Genomic DNA, 23,791 nt, shown 5'->3' on the forward strand with positions numbered 1-23,791 from the left:
GGCCCAGCGCTTACCCTTTTCCCGGCCGTCTGGAGCCGAGAGCCCCGCAATCTACACCCCACCCTCTGCCAGGATCCTGTTTCAAAGTCACCTGAAAGCCATTTCCTTCCGCTCCCGCCGTCTCAACTCCCCTCCCCTCCCTGTAAATCACCTGGAGTTTGCATTTGCCTGGAGCTTTTTTTTTTTTTAAAGCTTGTTTTCTTTTTGACGAGAACTTTACTTGTCGTTTACTATACACATTTGTCTACACAGAACCTAGTGATTCTGTATCAGTGTCCCATTCCTTCTCCCTAGGAACTGGTGATAATGCCTACCCAGTGGGACCTCTGCTGGGGTCCCACCCTGGGCTTCTCTCCTGCCTTGTGCTGGACAGCATCTTTTGTCTATCTTTCTTGAATTATTTTGCGTTTTAAAATTTATGATCTTGCTCAAAATCTAGCCTGTCCTTATTGAGAGCCCCCCCCCCAGGTGTGTGCCTTTCCATACCCATAAGATTACATAAAGACATAAAAACGGAAGGAGACGGGTTCTCTGTCTTCGTTTCACGAAAACGTGGTTCTCTATTACACAGGTTTCCGCATCTTGTTTTACCCACCGAGTTTTGGTGGACTCCCGCCAAGTTACCAGTTTCTTCATCTCGTCAGCTTCTCAGAGGCTTGGATTTACATTTGTAAAGGGTCACAGGGACCGAGCTGCGGTGAGGCATTCTTGACGTGCCTTTCGGACTCCAAACGGCCGAGGTGACCTGCTCCAGCAGGATCGAGACCCCCGATGCCGATCACAACTAATGTCCTACTAGAAAGCCCCCTTTCCTGTCCGCACAACGAGGGATGTTTGGCTATGACACCGGGGTGACCCCCACCACGTGCGTCATTGAATCTACGAACATCTAGGCGGCCGGGGAGCCGCTCGCGTGGGGCGGGACGGTCACCGTCCGGACGGCGCGCTCGCCCCACCTGCGGGGTTAATCATTAGCGGCGCACGATCCCCTTTACCCCGGGCTCCAGCTCGCCGCGTCGCGAAGTTTCCCCGGGTCCCCGCGGAGCCGCCAATTGCTGGATTCCAGCGGCGGGCCCGAGTCTCCACCCACTGGAAAAATTCCTGGCCCGCTCCTCCCTCTCTCCTCCCTCCCGCCGCAGCTCCGGCTGCGCTCGCCCGGCCCCGACTTCCTGCCGGGCGCTGGGAAGGCGCGCGCGGGCTGGGGTCCCCGGGGGCCGCGCCTGCAGCGGGCCGCGTCCCGGGCAGCCGAGGGGCTGGGCAGTGGGCGGGAGCGGCGGGCAGCCTCAGCCACTGCCGAGAGCGACTTTCAAACTCGCGCCCGCGTCGCGGCCGCACCTGGGCAGCCTCTCGCGCCGAGCGTGCCGGACCCAGCGGGGCGGCGACCGTGCGGTGAGTGGCCCTCGATTCTCCCCTCTCCCTCCGCCAGTGGCAGCGCCTAGAGCCCCTCCGAGACCCCCTCCTCCCCACTCCCGGGCCCTCGCTCCAGCCCCCCGCGGGGTGAGGACTCGGGGCGGCTGAGGAGGGCCCGGGGCCGCGTTGGCGCCTTCCAAGGCGACCTCCCGGCAGAGGACCGGAGCGCGGGAGGCTCGTGCACGGAGACATTTTCTGTCCTGTAGCCCCCACCCCGGAAACAAAAGGAGCGAGCGCGCCAGGTGGCTCCGGGAGGCCCCGTTTGAAAGTGGGGAAGCCCGCGAGGTTGCGCCCACCGGCTCCCCCTGCGCGCTCGGTCGCCCTAGGGCTGGCCCTTGCCTCGGACTGTGGGCCCCGGGCCGGGTGGACCCTTTTGCGGAATGACCCCAACCTCTGGTCCAGGGAGCCCAAGGGGCGCCAGCAGCCTGTTCCGGGTTGGTGCCACACGGTGCTCGCTCTTGGGAATCTCTCCTCCTGTACTGAAGGGATTAGAGGGGGTGCCAGAAATGAGGTGTCGGGAGCCGAAGGCATAGAAGCCACTGGCTGCCACTGTCTACCTCGACCTCACCCACTCCTGAAATCTGTTTGGTTAATTTTCTCTCTTCTCAGCTCTTTGGTTTGGAAAGCTAGGATAAGACGTGCAAACTTGAAATTTCAGGACATTTTTCGGTAGCTACTTTTACTCCTTGGCGCTGCTTTTGAAAACAAAAGGAAGAACGGAGTGGGAAATGTGCTGGTAGGAGGCTGGAGAGGTGTGGCCCCGGGGTGGGGGTGGGGAGGCGGTCTCAGTGGCCACGGCAAGGGTTTCATTCTTGAGGCCATTTGCTAAACTGTTGGCTGATGAAGGAGGCTGTCTTCTGCTCCGGAGCCCCTCGTGAGGCGACTCAGACTGCATCATACTACATTGAACCCTAGACTGGGGGTTCCCAGAGTCTCCCCAGCCCTGCCTCTTCATGCAGCCCAATCACATCGACCTTGCTTAAGAAATAGTAAGTAGGGAGAGTAATGACAGCCCAGGAGGACTTCCCCTTTGAGCACATCGCTTGCTTTTCTTTTTGGAAAGTGCCTTTCTAGCACCTTCCTTGCTGGACTGAGAGTGGAATCCTGATTGACTTCAGCTGGGAATGACTTCATTCCAACCATCCCCAGCAGAAAACCTAGAGAGTAAGAATCAAAGGAAGATGTACCCCTTCTGTTATTCATCCCTTCCCGTGATCCTGGGGTGCCTCATCTCGTCCTTCTAAGCCTGCTGTTAATACTCCTGCTGCTGAACCCTTTCCCTTCCCTGAGGGCAGGGCAACCCCTTGGCTCCCTGGATATCCTGCTCTGGGTAAACCAAGTCCTAGAAGCAGAGGGAGTGCTTTAAAAGCTGTTTTGCGGGGCTTTTCCACTGCCTTTTAGTAGACGTGGGCTATTAAGGAGAGTGGAAAGAGCACTAGCCTTGGAGTCCACTTGATCTTAGCCAAGGCGGACAAGCGATGGCCTTGGAGTCCAGCACAGGATTTTGCTTGAGTTTTAATCCTGGCTCTACTGCATAGCATTAAAGATTGGTAAAGTCGCTTGAGCTGGAAGGCACCTCTGACTAGCCTGCTCTATCTACACATGAAGGCAGTAGAGCCCAGAGATGTGAGGTGGTTTGAGCCTTATCCCTGTTGGCCAAATAGGGGCTAGAACTCAGATTTCCTTCTCTGGCTAATCCATGCTTTCTCCAACATGACCTGGGCATGTCACACATCTTTCAGACTCCCGTTTCCACTGGAGTAAAGTGGGGTACTTGCCTGCGTTTCCTATAGAGGCTGTGGTAAGGATCAGATGAAGCCAGAGACGTGGAAAGTGCTCCATGAGCTCCTATACAAAATAAAGAGCTCCCTGTGACTGGGAGGAACTCTCAAGAGCTTTACAGTTACTGGATATGTCCCATATGTGCCATAGGAGATGGCAGATACCAGGATCCTATGGTGGAAGTTTACATCCGTGGCCTGTGATATCAGCTCCAGGGTAAACATTTGGCTTACCAAATCCACAGCTAACCCAGGGTCACTGTGTTTACACAGGAGGAGGCCAAAGGCCATGGCCTGAGTGATGACCAGGGCTGTAGGGGAACAGGGACTGTGTTCCAGACTTGTGGCTGGCCCCTTCACCTCCCCCCGCCCCCCTCCCACCCAGAACTTTGTGAAGGCTCTGGCTCCAAGCCTGGAGGGGTTGCCACAAGCCCAGGCCCCAGTGCTGACTTTGGAGGGTTAATTGTGGCGCCATCTAGCTATTCTCTGTTGTGTTGGGGGTTGAGGGGACTCTTGGCTTTGGGAGGGTGTTGCCTTTGCAGCTGCACTGAGGGGCCTCTTCAGCTCCTCATTTGCCTCCCTCCCCCCACCCCAGGCTGCCCTTCTGGCCCAGGCCTCTGCTCTGTGCCGCCTCTCGCCTCTCTGGCCAGCTGCGTGTCCATAGGCCTTTGTTCCAGGGCTGCCTGCCTGCCCTCCCCAGCAGAAGCCCTCGGGCTGGGGCCTTGGCAGCTGGAAATCACTACTGCCAGCAGGAAAGGCTTTACTGGAGTCCACAGGGGACCTGGCAGACCTTCATTTCCTCTTAATTGGACTCCTCTTAGGGCTCCTAACTTGCTCTCTTTTTCTCATCTCACTTCTTCCCCTGAATGGATGGATCATCCTCTTTTTCTTCTTCCAGTTAGGCTTCTTAAGGTGTATTTTAAAGTATTCATTTATTCAACATTTATTTGGCACCTACTGTATATGAATATAGATGCAGGGGACACACCAGTGAACAAAGGATAACAAAAATCCTTGACCTCGTGGCACTGACTTCTAGTGGGGGAAGCCAACAGTAAAGCAAGGTAGAAAGTGAATAGAAAGCATGTCAGCGATAAGCAGAAACATGTGATAGGGAAGGTGGATGCACATTGCCGTGGAAGGGGTGAGATGGCATTTTTAGATGGGGTGGCCTGGGAAGCCTCCTGAACAAGGATATTTGAGATAATGCCTGAGGGAAGTATTTCCCTTTGTCTCTTTGCTTGAAACCCAGTTAAGCAACCCACTGTGGAACTGAGGGGCAGGGTTTGGAATTGGGTGCACCTGGATTTGGATCCCAGCTTTCCAGCTTGCTAGCCCTGCGGTGCTAACCTCTAAGTCTATGTTTCTCACCTGTAAAATGGCATTAGTCATCATTCCTACCACGTACGGTATTGTGTGACCATGAACAATGAGAACCAATGTTCAGTGCTTCGCACAGCCTACAGAGGTGTTCAATACATGATAATCTTATTATTTCTCCAAACAAATTGTGCAGGGGTAGTCCAAGATATTAAATGCCATCGCCAAGGACTCTGGATGAAAGGCTTTGCATTTCAAGTGTTAGGCAGGGGTGGGGAATTGGAGGGAGGTAAAAACAGAAACCTTGGTTAGCGCAGGCTTTCTCGTTAGTGAGACTTTTCTACCCTATCCTAGGTTCCCGATGGGCTGGACTCCCAGGTGTGTGCCTCTTTCCCAGGCAACGGGTGAGCTGGGGGTAGCCCCGGCCCTCCCTTGCTCTGGAAATCCCCCTGCTTTTAAACAGCCCTGATGAATCACACCGTGGTCCTTGGCCTCTCCACCCTGCCTCACAGCTGGGAAGGCTATCCGCCCCTCTCCCAGGGTCCTGTAGATAACTTATGTTCCAAGAGGGAGTGAAAGGGGTGGGGAAGATGAGGGAGGGGGAGGGGAGGGGAGGCCTGGGCAGATTGCGTAGGTGGCAAGAGGATTGTGAAGGGGGCTTATCTTGGGTTCTGCCTGGACTCTAACTGTTCAGCTCTGTGCTGCATCCGCCCGGCTAGTCTGAGGAGTCTCTTTTAGCTGGAACCACGGACCTCAAAGGGAGGGGCCTGATCTAAGACTGCTGTCAAAGCTGTGGTGAGCGGTTTCCTGGGGGCCCTGCCCTGGCTCAGGAAGCAGGGATGGGCTGTGGGGGGTGAGGCCCAGGGAAGTGGTCATCAGCCAGACCACACCCCCTGAGGGCCCTGTGGCACACGCAGGACAGCAGGCAGGCCCTGTGGTGACGGGGTTTTCTGGGCCTGCCAATTGGTGCCTAGAGACTGCATAAGGCTGGTTATAATCTGGCCTCAGAGAAAGTTGCAAACAGGCATTTTTGTGATTTGGGGTGGCCGTAAGTCAGGAGAAGGAAAACCGGGCAGGGCCCTGTACCCCATGATCAGAAGGAGGTGCATCTGGAGATGCTAGCAGCCGCTCTGGGGGTTAGCTGCCTGGGATGAAGGCCTGTCTTGTGAACTGGGTCTCTCTGCTCTCTGCTCCTCATTTTGATTAGAAGCTCTCTGAGGAGAGAGTGCTTGATTCATCTTTGTTCCTGTATAACAGAACCCTATAAAGTGTAATCAACAGGGTGTGATGAGCTTGTGCCGAGGTCCCGTCCTGAGCATAATCTGGGCTTGGTGGTCTCATTTGCTCCTGGTTTTGTTCCATGGGATTTGGGAGAAGAAGGCAGCGGCGGGGGTCAGGGCCCACCTGGGTAGGCTGTTGCCATCTGGGAACACAGGCAAAGGGAGAGCCGGACTTTTTATGGTTCTCTTGCTGGCCTTTGGGAGGGAGCCCTGGTTTAAGCTCGGGAAATGGGTTTTTAAGGACTCTCACTCTGCTTCCTGCTGAGCAGATTGTGGGGCTGGACACAGGTCCTGACGAAGGTTCCAGTGGGCGCAATGGTGGCCGTCCATGCAACCTTTTGGGAAACACAGTTTGAGAGTCCTTGAAGTTGCTGATTATTGCTGGGGTCCGGCTAAGAATAGAGGGAGGGATGCCAGAGGAGTAAAGTCTAGTTCTTACTGTGTAACAGCATCTCAAGAGGAGAGCTGGAACTACAGGTATTGGAAGCTCTCAAAAATTCATATCCTTTACTCCCCAGGCTGCAAGACTGTGTGTGTGTGTGTGTGTGTGTGTGTGTGCGCGCGTGCGTGCGTGCGTGCGTAAATTGGAGGTTCTTGAGCAACATTTGGCAAGTGTTGACAAGAAAAGGGAACCAGTATTCATGTAGCCTCTCTCTGTCCTGCACATTGCTACATCCCAATTCCTGCACATTGCTTCCTGCGTCGTAGGATTCCAATAAACACTTGCTGTATAAGTGAACATAAGTAAATATTTGCTGCTGTGTAATGAAACCTTAGGAATTAAAGAAATTTTCACATTCTTCACAAATGTTCTATTCCTGTCTAAAAATGCCTAGGATATTTGGGGAGGTTAACCTGTGGTTAGCTGCTGTGACGGAGGGGCAGGCAGCTCTGTATTCCCGCAGCCTGGAAAAGTGGAAGGGTGCTGACTGGAGTCCCTGGGACCAGTCCTGCCAGGCCCGTGGCAGGATTTGCCCCCATGCAAAGTGGACAGAAGGGGTGCTTGTGGTTTTGAGTATAGTTCATCCCATGATATGTCCCATAATATCCCACAGAAGGCAGTGGGTCCCCTCTAGTGTGCTCCTCAGGACTTGTCCTACCTGTGGTCCTGCTTATCTGCATATAGTCAAGACCTCTAATCAGCCAGGACTCCATTCCTACGTTTTTCTTCACACCAGCCCCCTCAGACTCTGTTTAACTTTTATGTATATGTTGTGTCATCCCGTTTCCAAGCCGACAGCTGAAAGGAAGCAGCAAAGGAAAGGCTGTAAAGAGACCAGCATAGAGAGGAAAAATGACCACGGAGCAACTGGGAGTTGACAGTAAGAGTGGACAGAGGTCGGAACGGCAGGAAGGGCAAGTACCTGCGTAAGAGCTGGGATCTCCTTAGGAGGAATGACCCTTAGGCAGGTGGTCATCATTTTGATAAGTGATGCTCTGCTGGTAATTGTGACCTTGAGTCGTCCAGAAAAGGTTAAGTGATGTTCCCTTGACTGTTTCGGAAGGCATGCAAGGAAGCGTGTACCATTTTTAAAAGATTCCCAACCAGATTGACTACAACTTTTAAAAGTGTTGATACTTGAGTAAGAATATCACTACTCCTCTGGACAAGGCAGAATAAGTGGTGTTACCCACTGCCACAGATAAGGAAACGCAGTCCACCCAAGGTTGGAAATGTGTCCAGGAGCACTCAGCCAAGACTTGGCAGCGATGAGATTTGAATTTTTGAGTGACCCTGGGGCACAGGTGCACCGCTTTATCCAAGACTTTTTTCAAACTCTCTTGAGTTTTTTGGCTTTTTGGACAGCCCTCTCCTCAGGGGGTCCATCCGCCTAGTCAAGTAAAGCAGGTCCAGCCCTAATTCAGCTGCGCCCAGATGGCCTGCCAGGTATCCCAAAGGGCACTCGTCTTAGAAACAAGAATGCTTTCAGTACAGTTACAATTTAAGCATCCGCCTGGGTGCCACACAGCACTTTCAGAAGCCAGAAAATGACAGGGAGGAAGGAGCTGCAGTTTCAAACATCCCAGGCCTCTTTCCGAGGGAAGCTTTGTTCCTTTGTTTTGGTTCTGGATGCTGCTGAAAGGTGCTTCCGTGTGTGGCCTTGGTGCCGGTTGTTCTAGTCAGTCTTCAGGTGACGGGCCCGCCCCTGCCTAGGAACCCTGACCCAGCCCCGCTGTGTTCCCACTGTGCAGACCCGGCAAGTGGTAATTGTATCGTCCTTACCTCTCTCATTTATTGCGGAGATAGAATGTTACAGATGCAATCTCTTGGGGAAGTGTTCTTCCCTCCTTCCCCAGAAGTAAAATTCTCCCGACTATGATGTTTATTATTCCTTTGCATGTTTTTATACTTTACACTGTTGTCTATAAGTAGCATATGGTATTGTGTTGTTTTAATTTTGACCTATATAGCATCACGTTCAATGTGTTCTCCTTGAACTTGAATTTTTTATCCAACATTGTTACCTAGATTTATCCATGTGTGTTTTTTTTTTTTATTAATGTTTATCTTGTTGAGAGAGCAAGCAGGGATGGGCAGAGAGAGAGGGAGAGAGAAATCCCAAGTAGGATCAATGCTGTTATTGCAGAGCCCCACGCGGGGCTCAGTCTCACAAACCGTGAAATCGTGACCTGAGTGGAAACCAAGAGTTGGACTTTAACCGACTGAGCCACCCAGGCACTCCCGTATTGGTATATTTAAATCTCATTTATTCATTCATCGCTTGTGTGGTATCTGTTGTAGAACTGTATCACCTTGCACTTACTGATGGACATTTTTTTCACCACTGCAAATAATACCGTGTTGAACATGCATGTCAGTCTTCTCTCCCAAGTACGTCAGCAGTGCGATTACTGGGTCATAAGTTGTGCTTTTCAAGATACTGTGAAACTGTCCCCAAATGATTTGTAAACAACTTATATTCTTACCAGAAATAGGAGAACTCCTATTTCGCCAACTTTTTTTTTTTTTGTCTTTCAATCTTGTAGGTATGAGATGGTATTTTAAAATTATTTTTTAAAAAGTGTTTTCTTTTTTTTCTTTTTCTTTTTTTTTTCATGTTTATTTAGAGAGAGAGAGAGAGAGAGTGCATACGTGGGCACACATGATTGCATATGGGGGAGGGGCAGAGAGAGGGGGAGAAAGAGAGTCCCAAGCAGGTTCCTTGCTGTCAGTGTAGAGCCCAACGTGGGCCTGGATCCCAGGAACCAGGAGATCGTGACCTGAACTGATATCGATTCAGATGTCCAACCAACTGAGCCACCCAAGTGCCCCAATAAAAGGGTTTTTAAAATTAACACTTTGGGGTGCCCGGGCGGCTCAGTTGGTTAGGCGTCTGGCTCTTGATGTTGGCTCAGGTCATGATCTCACGATTGATGGGATCAAACCCCTATTTGGGCTCTATCCTGACAGCGAGGAACCTGCTTGGGATTCTCTCTCCCCCTTTCTCTCTATCCTTCTTGCACACACTCGCTCTCTCAAAAGAAATAAAATTTACACTTTGATTACAGGTAGGGATGGACACTTTTCCTGTTTATTGGCCAATCATGTTATTATATGAGTCTTTGCCCTTTACGTTAAAAAATCTTTGTATTTAACTGGATAATATATCCGCATGATTCAAACTGCAAAAGAGAACACAGTGAAAAGTTTCCCGTGCGTACCCCCCACGCCTCTCCCACGTGCTATCGGCTCTTGTAGACTTTTCCAGAGTTTTAATTGCCATTGTCTTTTAGGAGTTAAAAGATATATATGTTAAATAACTAATCTTTGGTATATTATATTCGTTACATAGAGCTGCGGGTTGTCTTAACTTTATTAATAATGTCAGTTTTCATAAGGAAGTTTTAATTTTAATGTCAGATTTACCAATCTTTTGTTTATACTTTCTGTCTCTTGTTCAAAAAATCCTCTCCTGCTCTGATTTTATAAATATATTATTTTAAATTTAAGTTTTGCTTCCCGTGCTTACATTTTAAATTCATTTTAAATTTTATATGAAATTGGATCTCAACTCTGGCTCCACACTAAAGCCTTATGAGGAGCTTTAAAAAGAAAGTACTGATGATGTCTGAGTATCACCTCAGATAAGACCAATAAAATAATATCTTGGGGCACCTGGGTGGCTCAGTCAGTTGAGCTTTTGACTTCGGCTCAGGTCATAATCTCACAGCCTGTGAGTTTGAGCCCTGCCTCGGGTTCTGTGCTGAGAGCTTGGAGCCTGGAGCCTGCTTCAGATTCTGGGTCTCCCTCTCTGTCTGCCCCTCCCCCCGCTTGCTCTGTCTGTCTCAAAAATAAATAAAAACATTAAAAAAAACAAAAATAAAAATATCTTGGGGTGGGGCCCAGGCATGGTTATGAAATGCCCTAGGTGACTTATGTCCAGGCAAGGTAGAGAACAATTCAACCTTGTAAGATCAAACTGATTTTCTTTTTCCAGAGGAGTAGCCAAATTTTCCAGTATGAGTTATTGAAGAGTCTATACTTTTCCCACTGACTTGTTACTTTTAAGATTCTATTGACTGATTTATAACTTTATTGAGACATTTCACATATCTTAAAATTCATCTATGTAAGGTGGTTAGTGGCTTTTAGTATATTCACAGAGTTGTACAACCATTACCACTGTCCAATCCTAAAACAGTTTATGCCCCCTCAAAAAGAAACCCTATACCTATTAGCAGTCATTTCCATTTTTTCCCATCCCTCATCCCCAGGCAACCACAAATCTCCTTTCTCTCTCTATGCATTTGCCTATTCTGGATATTTCACATAAATGAGTTCATAAAAATGTATTTTATTATGACTAGCTTGATGTTTTCAAGAGTCATCCATGTTGTGGAATGTTATCGGATCTTCATTTGTTTTATTGCCAAATAATATTCCATTGTATGGATATACTGCATTTTGTTTATCATTTCATCGGTTGATGGACGTTTGAGCTGTTTCTGTATTTTGGCTGTTATGAATAACACCCTGTGAATGGTTATGTTCACCTTTTGTATGGACATATATTTTCAGTTCTCTTTAGTATATACCTAGGAGTAGAATTGCTGGGCCATATGGTAACTCTTTAGCTTTTTGAGAAACAGCTTGATTGTTTTCCAAATGAGCTGGACTCTTTTCCATTCTTACCAGGAGGGTGCAAAGGTTCTAATTTCTCCACATGATCGCTAATACTTGTTGAACATTGTTTTTATTTTAGCCATCCTAGTGGTTATGAAGTGGTATTAGCTATGGTTTTGATTGCATTTCCTTAATGCTTTATGATGTGGAGCATATTTTCATGTGGTTATTGGCCTTATGTATATCTTCTTTAGAGAAATGTCTATTCAAATCTTTGCCCATTTATAAATTGAGTTTTATTGTTGTTGTTGTAAGGGTTCCTTACATATTCTAGGTATGAGTCCGTTGTCCAGTATATGATTTACAACTGTTTTGTATTTTTTCCCATTTTGGAATTTGTTTTTTCTCTTTTCTTTTTTTTTCACTTTCTTGAGAGTGCCCTTTGGAACACTATAGTTTTTAATTTTGGTAAAGTCCAGTATATCAGTTTTATTTGTTTGTTTTGGTGCCTGTGCTTTTGATACTTAAGAAACCATTGCTCACCCAAGTTCAGCAAGATTTCCTCCTATGTTTTCTTCTAAAATTTTATTGTTTCGGGTCTTACATTTAGATCTGTGATACATCTTGCCTTAGTTTTTGTGTATGGTGTAAACCAGATGTCCGGATTCATTCTTTCACATGTGAATACCCAGTTGTCCTAGTATTACTTGTTGAAAGTCTCTTCCTGTCGAATTGTCTTAGTACCCTTGATGAAAATCATTTGGCTCTAAATGTGAGGTTTTATTTCTGTACTCTCAATTCTATTAATCTATGTCTGCCTTTATGCCAGTATAGCCAGTCTTAGTAAGTGTAGCTTTGTAGTTAGTTTTGAAATCAGGAACTGTGAGTCTTCCAATTTTGGTCTTTTCCAAGATTGTTTTGGTTATTCTGGGTCTCTTGCTTTTCCAGAGGAATTTTAGGATCAGTTTGTCAATTTCTGCAAAAATCCAGCTGAGATTTTCACAGAGATTGTGTTGAGCCTGTACATAGATTTGGGGAGTATTGCCAGCTTAGCAATGTTAAATGTTCTGATGCATTAGAACATGAGTTGTCTTTCCGTTTATTCAGATCTTCTTTAATTCTTTCAACAGTGTTTTGTGGTTTCCAGTACACAAGTCTTGCATTTTCCTTGTTACATATATTCCAAACCACTTTATGCTTTTTGCTATTATAAATGGTATTGTTTCATTTCTTCATTTCATTTTTGGATTGTTCACTGCCAATGTATAGGACTAGAATTGATTTTTATGTGTTGATCTTATATTCTGCTGTGTTGCTGAACTCTTTCATTAGTAGTAATGGTTTTACAGTGGATTTCTTAGGGTTTTCTATGTACAAGATTGTGTCATCTGTGAACAGAGATAGCTTTACTTCTTCCTTTTTTTAGTCTGAATGTCTTTTATTTCTTTTTCCTGCTTAATTGCCCTGATTACAACTCTAGTACAGTGTTGAATAGAAATGGCATGAGGGGACATCCTCGTCTTGTTCTGATCCTAGGGGAAGAGCAGTCAGTCTTTCTCCATTAAGTACCAAGTACCTATAGGTTTTTTGTAGATGCTCTTTGTAAGGATGGGAATGTTCTTTATTAATTAATTTTCTTTATTAATTAATAACTTTATTAATATCTTGACTTTTGGATGTTAACCCAATCTTGTATTTCTGGGATAAATCATATGGTCATAGTGTATACTCTTTTATGTGTTACTGGATTCAATTTGTTAGTATTTTGTTGAGGATTCTTGCATCTTTATTTATTAGGGATTTTAAACTATAGTTTTCTTGTGATGTCTGGTCTTAATATTGGAGTAATATGACCTCTAGAATGAGTTGGGAAGTGTTCCTTCCTCTTTTATTTCTGAAAGAGTTTGTAAAGAATTGGTATTAATTCTTCTTTAAGGTTTGGTAGAATTCATCAGTGGGGCCCTCTAGTCCTGGGCTTTTCTTTATTGAGAATTTTAAAATTACTAGTCAGTCTCTTTACTTGTGAACAGTTCTTGTCAGATTTTCTATTTCTTCCTGAGTCAGTCATTGATTTGTGTCACTTAGGAATTCGTTTGTCTAAGTTATCTAATTTATTGGCATATAGTTGTTTGTGGTATTTCCTTATAATCCTTGAAGATATTTATTTTCCGTCTTCAGTGTTCTCCATTTATACTATGCACGATATAGCTAAATGTAGCCGCCTTTTATTTTATTATTATTAAAAAAAAATTTTTTTTAATATTTATTTTTGAGAGAGACAGAGACAGCATGTGAGTGGGTTAGGGGCAGAGAGAGAGGGAGACGCAGAAGTAGAAGCAGGCTCCAGGCTCTGAGCTGTCAGCACAGAGCCCGACGTGGGGCTCGAACTCACGAACTGTGAGATCATGACCTGAGCAGAAGTCTGACGCTCAACTGACTGAGCCACCCAGGCGCCCCTGTAGCCTTCTTTTAAATTTAACTTGTGTGTGCTTTCAATCAGAGGACAAATGTCTACCTTCTGTTCTGGAAAATTCATGTATGTTCCATCGTTGAAAATTGCCTCTCTCCCATTTTCCTTTTTGTTCTGGAACTTTCTGGATCTCTCTGTTCATATTTTCTATCTTCTCTTTTTGCACTGAAATCAGGATGACTTACTCAGGTTTGTTGTTTTTTTTTTTTTTTTTTTTTTTTCTTTGCATGTCACTAATTCTCTAGCTGTGTTTAATTTTCTGTTTAACCTACCTATTGGGTTTTATTTATTTTTTTAAAGATTTTTTAAAGTGTTTTAAAATTTTTTATTTTTATTTTTTAAATATTTATTTATCTTGAGAAAGAGGGAGAGAGAGACAGAGACAGTGGGGAGGGTCTGAGAGAAAGAGGGAGGGAGAAAATCCCAAGCAGGCTCTGCCTTGTCAGCAAGAGGCTCAGTCCCATGAACTGTGAGATCATGACCTGAGTTGAAACCAAGAGTCCTATGCTAAACCCACCTAGCCACCCAGGCACCCCAGGATTTTTCTTTCAATTTTAAGTAATCTCTACAGCCAATGTGGGGTTTGAACTTACAACCCTGAAATCAAGAGTCGCATGCTCTACTGACTGAGCCAGCCCGAATGTATTGGGTTTTAAATTTCAATATCGTATATTTCATTTCTGTTTAGTACTTTTTCAAAGTCTTGCTCAGAGTTTTCTTTTCTTTTAGCTCTTGGAGTACCAATTTGTTCCATCTTTTTATTCCCTTGTGATGGCTGTTTGTTGTAGGGTTAGTAATGTTCATACTCTGCTCCTCGTCAGTGGTTGCAAAGAGTCGGATGCTTAAAAGTATATTTGGGAAGTCTGCACTTACTGGTGATGATGAGCTCTGGGACATATGAAATGTGTGGGTCGGTGGCTGAGGTGGAGTGGAGGAAAGGATTGTTGGGAGGCTCTTCCCCCAGAACTTTGCGGTGTGATTTCTTCTTACACAGGACTCCGCCCCAGAGTCCCCTCCTCCGAGCCTTCCCAGGCCTCTTGACCAAACAACGCCCCCATCCCCCACTCACACTCTTTTCCCTGCTTTATCTTCTTCATGACATTTATCACTACCCAGAAATATATTAGTCATTTGCCTACCATTTGTGTCCTTCCCACTGGGAGCGTAAGCTCCTTGATAGCAAGGCTTTGCCTTACGTATTGCCATGTTCTCAGGACCTGGCACGCGGTTTATATTGCCACTAAATGTGAGTGAGTTTGAGTAATCCTGTTTTCAGACAGGAATTCCTCTCAGCCTGGACGCTGCAGCTTTCAGCTGGGTTGGGTCTGACCAGGCAGCAGAGACGAGGTGAACAGCTTGGTTTTCCATTCCCCAACCTTTTTCTGGGCCTCCTCTAGGGAAGGTCTTTTTCTCCCGTAAGAGCTCAGAAAATACCAGCCACCCGTGTGCTTCATTGTGGCCTTTTTCTGGCATATGCTTGCACACCTGCCAAAATCAGTAGTAGGCATTTGAGTGCCAGAAGACCTGGGGGGAAAAGGGTACCCCCCACCCCCACCCCAAGATCTGGTCCGTAACTGCAGGAGGCTGTAACTGAGTTAAGAGGACAGAGCATTCACAGAAGACTCTTTAGGGTACTTGCCACTCACTGAGCTGCTGTGCGGATGAGTACCCCTCACTGTGACGGGGTGGAGAAGGGCAGCCAGTGCGCTCGGTCCTTGGGCCATCCCTCAACGGGCACAGAAACCGTTCCTGGAAGCTTCTAGGAGGGAGTTATGAATTCCCAGGTGACTCCATTTTGCCCTCTTTCTGCGGTTGCCCCTCAGTGTAGGAACTTGTTCTGAGCAAAGTGCCTGAGGGCGTTCCCACAAGGTGGGCTCGAGGGGTGTCATCTGCATCTCTTAAGGCCCCACCTGAGGCCACTTCGAGGAATGGCGAAGAGCTCTGGAAGCAGGATTCCAGGAAACCCTGGCTTTCCCCTCTTCCCTCCCTGTTGGGCCTTGGGTAAAGGAGCCCATGGCTCTGGACCTTGAGGTTGTTGTGAGGAGACTACACAGAGGTTTTGTTCAGCACAATGCCTGGTTCACCCCAATAATGTGCCAGTTGGTGTTCCAATCTGGCATTTCGGGAGCCACTCAGTTTCCTGATCTGTAAAATGGATAATAATGCCTGCTGCCCACCTGCCTCTTCCCTGTGCTCCTGGCTGTTGTAAGGACAAGGGTTAATATCCTCAGGCTTTGAGGGCCTGGGGTGGGGGAGGAGCCACATAAATGGAGTATTGTTGTGCTGGTGAATGATCTGGCTTTGTTCAAGTGTCTTCAGTATTTGACTTCCTGCAGTTAGTGTCCCCTTGTGTTTAATTGCTTAGATATTTGCATGTCCTCAGCCGGGCAGTGCATACCTGCCAGACTGTGGCCTGGGTCCTCACCCCGCTGGGGCCTGCTGAATTAGGGTGAGAAGCCTCATTTCCTCCGTCGGGGGGCCCCCCAGGCATCAGGAATGAAAGAAATGCAGAAAGTATGACCCACACGCAGAACTGGTTCTGAATAGGACGTTTATTGAAGAGCTTTTGCAGGAGGCGGCGGGCACTTTAATTCCCGAGGCTGTTGGTGGCAGCTCGCTGCTCGCCCCAAGCCTGTTAACCGCTCGGCTGCCGGGGCTGGGAGGGCGCAGCTCCCGGGCCCCAGGTGGCCCTCTCGGTGCTCCGATGGGAGCCCTTTTGAGGAAGGCGGTAGGTACCTGGCTGAGGCCAGGCCAGGGGGTACAAGGGGGCCTGACTCTCAGCTCTGGGCCTCCAGGCCTTTACAAACTACCCCGTGAAAGCTGGCCAGCCTCAGGTTTGGGGGCAAAAGGTAGGTTTCTCCCCTGGAGGTTCAGAAACCGAGGAACCCCATGTAGGTGTCGGAGAGCTGGGGTTTTTTTTGTTGATTTTTTTTTATCCTACCCTGGCTTCTAGTGGATTTGTCAACTGTGGCTGGGTAAGAGCAAGAGAGTCCCGTGTTCCTGTTTTAGAGGTGACTGTAGATGGTTCTCCTGGGGGTTTCGGAGGGCCTTTTGATTTCTGAACATTCAGAGTTGGCTGGTTAGAGAAGGGGCCGCAGTGTTGGAGCGACCCAGCACAAAAGCGCTTCAGCGCTGGGAAAAGCAGAGTTAATCTCCCACTTCTTCCTGAAGTTTCTTTTTCCCAGAATCCACGGAGGGTGGTTATTTTGGATAAAATCAAGTGGTGGCAGGTCAGCAAGTGAAAGGAAGTTCTCCCCCACCCTGTGTCCTCCCGGATGGACACTGCCAGGCAGGGGCTGTGCCCGCCACTTCTGGATCTCTGGGCCACAGGAGCAGGGAGTTCAGGGGGCAGATTGCCACCCTGACTTGACTATGTTTTTAAATGTTGAGTCAAGGCCTTGCTTTTCCAGGAGCGGGATTGTGCTGCCCGGCCTGTGTTGCACCATGCCACGTGCATCCCCTCACCCCAGAATTTTGGTGACAGCCGCCCCTCCTGTCTGCATTCTGGTCTCCTAACCTCTCAGCTAAGGGAGACAGCTCCTTTCCTCCCACCTGGGAACTGGTTGGATGAGTTTCTTGGGCCTCCTTGGTTGAGGCCTCTTAGAAGGGAAGGGGCCGGGGGGTGGAGACAGGTGCTGTGGGGTGGAGAGGGGCCCTCCTGGACTCTGGGAGAGGGATCCAGGAAGGGAAATGTATAAGGCCTTGCTGTCTAAAGGGCTTGGCTGCCTTTGAGAGTCGCCATTTGTTGTGAGAGCCTATACAGTCTGCCTTATAGAAAAAAATCCACTTTCTTAACTTCTCTGGGTCAGGCACCAGGCCCAAGATCAGCGTCCTGGGCAAAGAAGGAGGGGTATTGGAGCATTTTTGCTGTAGTGCCTGAGAGACGGGGAAGGCCAGAGTGGTTTGATGGATGGAAGCAGTTCACTAAGCGGTGTGGTGGGGAGCACTGCTGCTCACATTTACACACTTTTCTGGGTCTGGATGGTCATGCTCAGAAGTAGAGAGGAAGTTGCATTTGGGGTAGCCACCCTGTTGGCAGGTTGCCCCCTGATTCTAATTTGCTTAGGGCGGGAACGTGAGAATTTGGGGAAGGGAAAAAGTCCTCAGGTGATGAGATGTATTCTGATCAGTCCCCAGCCCAGGAGAGAGCCTTTGGCCTGGAACCCCAATGGGACATTCTCTTCTGGTTAAGCCCCCATCTCTCAGTTTTCTTGGTTTCAGAAGCTTCCAATTTACACGAAGCTTTGTGTCTTCACCTTTACTGGGATCCTCCTTTCTGCCCCCTTCACAAGGGTTGGAATGGGTCCTGTTCTTTCTAGCAGATGCTTCCCTGGGTCCTTCTCTTTTTCTCCTCCCTGAAGCTCTCTACGAATAGTCAGCACCTTCTTGGGCCTCTGGATTCTTCCTGAACACTCTTTGGCTATATGGACCCCTGCTCCCATAGTCCCACGTGGGGTTTGTCGCTTTTTGGGGCATATTCTCACACCTCATCTCCCAGAGCCCTTCCCTTACTGTTCCGGTAGTTGTTCTTCCAGGCATGGCTCGGGTGTGTCCTTTCCCGCCATTGCCGATGCCTACAGTCTCTCCCATTCCTGCCAGCCTGGCCTCTTGCTGCCAGCCACCCCAGGTCCTTGGGACGTCCATATCCTTTTGGGACTCAACTCTTCCATGCTGCTGCCTTTGCGTCAAGGGCCCTCACATCCCTTCATCTGCCAAGTAAAAGCTTATTCATCATTCAAGGCTCAGCTGAACTATCACCTCCTTTAAAGCTGCCCAGGTCACCCAGGTGGCACTAGTTATTCCCTCTTCCTGTGGGCACAGTTTATGTATTTGTACTTCTGTACCAGCCCTCAAGGCATTGCTTTGTGGATAATTTGTGTAATTTTTCCTTCTAGAATTGGTTCCTCAAAGACAGGGACAAGGTCTTCTTCATTTCAGTATCCCTAGGGCCTAGCATCATGCTCAGAAGTGTGGAATGAATTCCCAAAACTGGAGACAGTCTTGAACTCCCATGCTGCTCATGACCCCATTCTCTACCTCCTTTTGTTATTGATGGGCTTGTCTTGTTTCTCTTGATAGAGTATCCGCTCTTGAGAGCAGGCTGTGTGTGTGATTCATCTCTGTGTCTCCCACAAGGCTGCCACAATGTCTTTGTGCAAAGTGAGTGCTTGAAAATACTTGTCCAGTGAATTCTGAAGCTCACTACTTAGGAAGGGCAAGGACTGTTATCTCTAAATGAGAGGGTAGACACTGTGGCACAGATCGCTCACTGCCTTACTCCTTATCTGTCATCCAGCTTATTGGGGGCAGAGCTGGGGCTGGTTTTGAGCAGTGCTGGCTGGAGTCCCTGGGCTCATACACTTTCTGCTGCTATGCCCCTCTTTGATATTCTCTGTGATTTAGGAAATGGGTGAATAGCAAGGCTCTTCCCACTACCTGATGGTTTTATGTCCTTCCCATGCCCGCCTTGGTGCTGGATTTTATTTTATTGTTTTTTTTAAACCCAAGGACTAGTGAGGCACCTGGGTGGCTCAGACATCCGACTCTCGACTTTGGCTCAAGTCATGATCCCACGTTTTGTGGGTTCGAGCCCCGCATTGGGCTCAGCTCTCATAGTCAGAGCCTGCTTGGGATTTTTATTCTCTCTCCCTCTCTCTCTCTCTCTCTCTCTCTCTCTCTCTCTCTCTCCCTCCCTCCCTCCTCTGCTCTCGTGCTCTCTCTCAAAAATAAATAAATAAAAACTTAAAAAGAAAGAACCAACTCAGGGACTAGTGTCAAGGATGATTTTTATTGATCTCCTACTTGTGCTTTTGCTACCTTACATTTCCTTAAATTCTGTTCCTGCTCAGGCTTGTTACTACCCTCCATAGCTCTGTTCCTCTTTAGCTCCCTGGTAGCACATGCCGTCTCTCCCTGTAGAACCCTGAGGAATGTGCCTTGCCTGCTAGAGCAAAGGACTCTGACTCACTTACACTTCATCTTCTGGTTTGTCCTTTCTGTTGGGCATGGATATCAGACTGTTTTCCTTTCCAGCTGAATTGCTTTCTGTTTTTTCATGTAAGATCATGGTTCAAATCGATGTTGGGATTATAAACGATGAATGGTTGGTGGGGGAGGATTAGGTCATGCTAGTTCACCAAGTTTAACACTTTCATCTTTATTATTAATTTGGGATGTGGGTAAACATTTTAGGCACAAATGGGAAAAAAATCTCTTGTCCCAGTGCTTGTGGAACAAACTTTATCAATCCTTGTCATCCTGCCATTTATAGTGGGCTTACTGTGTGTCAGATGTACAAATTGGTTTTTGTATCATCTCAGCCTTGGAGACCAGTGAGGTTGGTGCTATTGTTCTCATTTTGCAGATGAGGAACTTGAAGCTGTAAGCCCTTGGGGAGGGCAGGTGGCTTGCCCAAGGCCACACGGGGCCTGTGAAGGAGCAGCTGGCTTTCAGACCAGGTCTGCCTGACTCCAAAGCCTGTGAATCCATTTAGCACGTGTAACCTCTGCTCCATGGACTTCCATGCACACGTGCACTTGCATATTCTCTCTTCTCTGCTGGGGACGCAGAGGGACCTAACGGGACCCCCTCTGTTCCCACTTGGTTCCTCCTGAGATTCTCCAATGCCTTTGAACCTGATGCCACAGTAAATGCTGTGACTGTTGAAGGCGTGGCTCTTATTTCCTCCCCTCCCCCACCCCAGCCTGGAGGCCTGAAGTCAAGCAGTCCCTGCAGCGTGGGGGGTGGGGGGTGGGGAGTGTAGGGACAGCAAGGTGGCTAATTTGCCGGGCTGGGTTCCTGACTTTTGCCAGTAGGCAGTGGAGGTCCTGTGAGCCTTTTTGGCCTAGTGAGGAGAGTGTGGGGCCTTTGGGACACTGAATCTATCCATGATTTGTAGCACCAGCTTTAGCTGCTCCATCTTCTGGGGACATTGTGTCATTTCCCTTAGTGACAGGCTGTGCTGGGAGCCAAGTTGACCTACCCTGGCTGTAAGCAATAGCAATTTTTTAAAAAAGTATTATTTATTTATTTCGAGAGAGAGGGAGCGGGAGAGGGAGAGAGAGAATGAATGTGAGCGAGGGAGGGGCAGAGACAGGATGAGAGAGAGAGAATCTCATGACTTGAGCCAAAATCAAGGGTCAGGGATGCTTAACCAGCTGAGCCACCCAGGCGCCCCAGGAATGCAATTTCTAATCAGCAGTAATTGCTCTCATCTGCCTTTCATATATATGTATATGAGACTTCCTGGGAGGAAGCTTTTCCTGCAATATTTGTAGGGGGACCTTATTGTACTCCCTTCTTCAAATTCCAGAGTGGTTCCTTGGCCACTTTTCCCTTCCTCTCAATTTTTTTTGTGACTGGTCACTTGATATGTGGCATGATGGCAGGGCAGCTGTGCCCCTGCTCTAGGCCCTTGTCTGGGGCCAAGTGGGACAGGACTGCTGGGGTGAATGAGCAGTCACTGCTCCTGGTACCTCTCGGCAGATTGGAAACTTGCTGGCCGTGACTAATGTGGAAACTCATTAGTCTAAGAGGAACTGGCTCAGGCCTCGGTTTTGACCAGTTTATCTTTCACCTACTGTGGGAATGGTGAGGGGTGCTTTAGCACAATAGTGCAGGTGTTTATTGAGCACCTAGTATGTGCATTGCTCTCTGAAGGGGAAGGAAGGGCACAGGAAAGAAGGCCCAGCCCCCCTGGGTTTTACTGTCTAGTCCAGAAGAAAAGCATGCACTTACGGACCCCAAGGACCAGCACTTTAAGTGATACTCTGGGTCATTAGAGTTCAAAGAAGTGTGTATGTATTAGTGTCCTGTGGCTGCTCTAACAAACCCCACAAACTTAGTTGCTTGAAACAGCACGTATTTATTATCTTACAGTTCTGGAGGTCAGAACTGAATCTGGGTCAACGGGGCTGTGTTCCTTGTGGAGGCTCCGGTGGGGGGAGGATTGGTTTCCTCACCCTTTCCGGCCTCCTGAGGCTGCCTACATCCTTTGGCTTGTGGATCCTTTCCTCTCTCTGCAAAGCTGGCAGCCTGGCAGTCTTCCAGCCTCTTTCTGTCTGTCCCTCTGCTGTTCTTGGCACATCAGCGTCTGAATCCTGCATCCCTCTGGTAAGGATCCCTGTGATCACATCAGGCCCACCCCGGTAACCTGGGGTAGTCTCTCCGTCTCAGGAGCCTCGACTTGATCACGTTTCAGAGTCTCTTTTGCTGTATAAAGCAACATCAGTAGGTTCCTTATAGCCAATGATTAGGATGTGGATATACTTTGAAGGGGGGCACAGCCTACAGTTGTGTGTGTGTTGAAGGGGCTGGAAGTGGTTGAGGAGGCCCTTCTGAAGGAGGTGATTTGACTGAGTTTGTGTAGGGGGAGAGGGTCCGGGATGCGATATCAGGTATGGGAAACAACAGGAGCAAATGTTGGGGTTGCGGGGTGGTGGGAACAGTGAGTGAGGTGTGGTCTTCCCACTGAGATGAAATGCCAAGGGCTGTCTTTCCCCTCCACGGCCAGGCTGAGGAGGTTTTCTGGATTTCAGTCTGTAAGCCCGCATTTCCTCCCAGAATTCAGGTGGGAGGGCTTCATTGGCAGCCGCTCTCCCTTTCCTTCCCAGCAGCTGAAGTCCTGCTTTAAGGACCCAGCCACATTTGATGGCCCCTGCTGTTCTGGGGTGGTGGGAAAAGGAATTCACTAGGGAAAATAAATTCATGAGGGGAAATGAATTTGAGCCAGCTGGCCCAGGTTTGTGACCCAGAAACCCTGGTCGCTCTGTTTGCATGGCCTCTGTGACAGTCACGTTGCTCACATTAACACATCGAACCCAGTTACTCCCCAGGGAGCCTCCCGTTGTCCTTTCTTAGGGTGCTTTGGGCCCCTGAGTCTCCGGGGAGGGTTGGGCGGGGCCTGAGTAAGGAAGCTGCTCTGGAAAGGGGCAAAGAGCCAGACCCTCTCAGGGATCCTCCTGTCCTCGGGAAAGCCTCTAGGGCTGTGCTGAGAGGTGTCCTCCCGCTGGCGTGGCCGAGGGGGAGCGGCAAGAAGAGACAGGCAAGAGCCGGGCGTGGGGTGGCGCGGAGCTGTGGGCGACAGCACGGCTGAGTGAGCTCAGCTCCTGTTTGAGATCTCTGAGGAAGTTCACCTTACTCCTGCCGTGTTTGTCTGGAGAAGCCTTAGCTGCTCTCTGTTGCTTCCTTCTGGTACCCTCTCTGAGGAGCTCCTGACAGGGGAGTTGGGGCGTTGTTCCGGGGAAGGTCAAGGGCGCCTGACAGGTTCTGAGAGCCTTTGGAGTGTGTAGGAAGCCCCTGGGGAGGTGGGTGTGCAGGGGATTTGGGAGCAGTTGCCTTTGGGAGAGCGCCCTGCTCCTTTCCTGCCCGCCTCTAGGGCAGGTGTGTCGGGCTTCCGCTTCTTGGGCGTGGGGTGAAGGGCGGCAGGTGAAAGGATGACATCAGCCTCCTCCTCCGCACCTGGGCCCAGCCTGACTGAAGCAAAATGTTTTCTGAGGCGTCTCCAGAGCTGGCCCGCGCAGAGGGCTGTCCAGCGGGTGCCCCTCTCCCTCTCCTGCCTTCTCAGCCCGCAGGTCAAGGAGGGAGGGCCAGAGGGGATGTTGCTGAGTCCTGGGGGTTCCCCAGGACCAGAAAAGGAGAGGTTCTCCAGAAGGTTCCCGGTGAGTGCCTCGCTGTAGGACCATCATTTCTGAAGTTGGCGGGGCAGGGTGGGGGGGTGGGGGTTGGCAAGATGATGTCACTTTTGCCTCAGTGACCAGAGGCTTGAGGACAGAACATGGGGGTTAATTGTGGGTTTTGTCATTTTTTCTGTTGGAGGCAGGGGTGTGGGTTCGGTTGGGGGCCTGGTGCTGAAGCCTGGTGAGGAGGAGGAGGTGTGGGACTTGACCCCCGTTCAGCTGTGCTGGGAGTCCTAGAGGCCTGCTGCAGCCTGCCTCCCTGCCTGGGGAAGGTCCTCAGCAGGCGGAGTTGATAACCTGGAGAGGTGTGGGTGGAGGAAGGGTGTGGATTGTTAAATTTAGAGAACGTTAAAAAAAAAAAAGAAAAATGAATCTCCATTCCTCTCGTGCCTCTGCCTCCCCCCTCCCCAAAATGTATGTCTGAGCCACTTCTTGGGTCCGTCAAAAAGAAAGGCTTAGGGGACCGTCACAGGTGTGGGACTGGAGAGAGAGTTTTCCAGAAGACTGATTCATTGATTGATGATTGGACTGACTCATGTTGAGGGATGGAACAGGTCACGGCTGGGGGACACTTAGGGGAACTGGAGACTGGGCGTGGTAGGGGGCGGTGGGTGTGGGCATCTGGCTTGGGGGTTTGGCTGCTCTCTGTCACCTCCTTCTCTAGGCTCCCACTTCCCCAGCAGACTGTGTCTTCCAGATGAGTTTGAAGACCTGGGTCTAATCTTGGCTTTGAGGTGACTCTTAACAGTTTGGGGCGATACTCAGGGAAGAGGAAGGAAGGAGAGGTT

The 23,791-nt window shown here is 48.9% G+C and overlaps 1 protein-coding gene across 10 annotated transcripts in view; it reads left to right on the top strand.

Moving 5' to 3' along the window:
- Positions 1-560: 560 nt before the first annotated feature.
- Positions 561-23,791, top strand: part of PLEKHG3 (pleckstrin homology and RhoGEF domain containing G3) — a 42,504-nt gene continuing 19,273 nt past the window's right edge. For 5 of the 10 annotated variants that reach the window (XM_042943502.1, XM_042943505.1, XM_042943506.1 and 2 more), the window contains exon 1: positions 562-1,389. The gene's annotated coding sequence lies outside the window, so the exon portion shown is untranslated. Of the gene's footprint in view, positions 2,400-23,791 lie in introns of all 10 variants that reach the window. The other 5 variants (XM_042943499.1, XM_042943501.1, XM_042943507.1 and 2 more) reach the window with 3 other exon arrangements.

The sequence above is a fragment of the Panthera leo genome, chromosome B3 (assembly GCF_018350215.1).
Source record: "Panthera leo isolate Ple1 chromosome B3, P.leo_Ple1_pat1.1, whole genome shotgun sequence".
NCBI classification, from domain to species: Eukaryota; Metazoa; Chordata; class Mammalia; order Carnivora; family Felidae; genus Panthera; species Panthera leo.